Raw genomic sequence first — 1023 nt, forward strand, 5'->3', positions numbered from 1 at the left:
AAAGTGGGACAGCAAAAATCGTCCAAAAGGAACTATCATTAGGTCACCAAACCAGTTCATCACAAGTTTCGGAAGACTGTGAATATTTTCGGAGATGTGATGCGTTTATCTTGTATACTTCCGCTACTGACAACTGACTCTATCATATCTGCATTGTTCTTGTAATTGGGGTTTGACTGTGTCATTTCGAAATGTGTCCATCATTTCCGAAAAAACTCAATAGTCTGTGAAAACTGAGTATATTGGATCTTGGACCAAGTTTCTATAATACAATTTGAGAAAACACCAAATGCATGGTTGAACATTCTACTGATGTAAGCAAGAACAATGATTGGACATACATCGACTACTAAATCAACGAATGGATGAATTCGTTGATACATTCTCAGCCAATCAATGCATTTGGAAATCACTCAATGTTTTCCAAATTCGTTCATCTCATTGCAAAACTTGCTCTAAACAATTATGGCGCGCCGCAACAGTCTCACCGGATCACAGCCGACGTCGCCAAGTGACCGAAACATGCGCCAGTGCCTTGCTCTCCTGGAAAGCCTTGATCTACAGCGGCGCGAAAAGCGAGCAAAATACTCGTCCGAACCAATCTACGACAACGACATCGACGGTGACTCCCCATCGCCGATCTTCGATGGCTTCGCGGAGTCACAAGGACCAGAGGGAATCCTAACAATCACAAATTTCTGTCCTGTCGAGCTCGATTTGCTGTGGATCGACATTCGCGGACACGTAAATCGCACCTGGAACGTCGGCTCAGGCCGAAAGTCGGAAATCGGTGGGAAGGACATGCTTCTGATGCTCTTGACGGCGATGAAACACTGCGGCACATGGGACGTGGTTGCAATGGTGTTCAACCAGAAGACGGCGACCTTCGAAAAGCGAGTGATGACGTTTCTGCAAGCCCTACACACCTTTCTCATCAAGAAGTACGTGACGAACGTCGCCGAGAAGTGGACCATGAAGCACATTGTTCTCACCGGCAATCAATTCACCAACTTCCCGCACGCC

The sequence above is a fragment of the Aphanomyces invadans genome, assembly GCF_000520115.1.
Source record: "Aphanomyces invadans strain NJM9701 unplaced genomic scaffold supercont1.84, whole genome shotgun sequence".
Classification (NCBI taxonomy): domain Eukaryota; phylum Oomycota; class Saprolegniomycetes; order Saprolegniales; family Verrucalvaceae; genus Aphanomyces; species Aphanomyces invadans.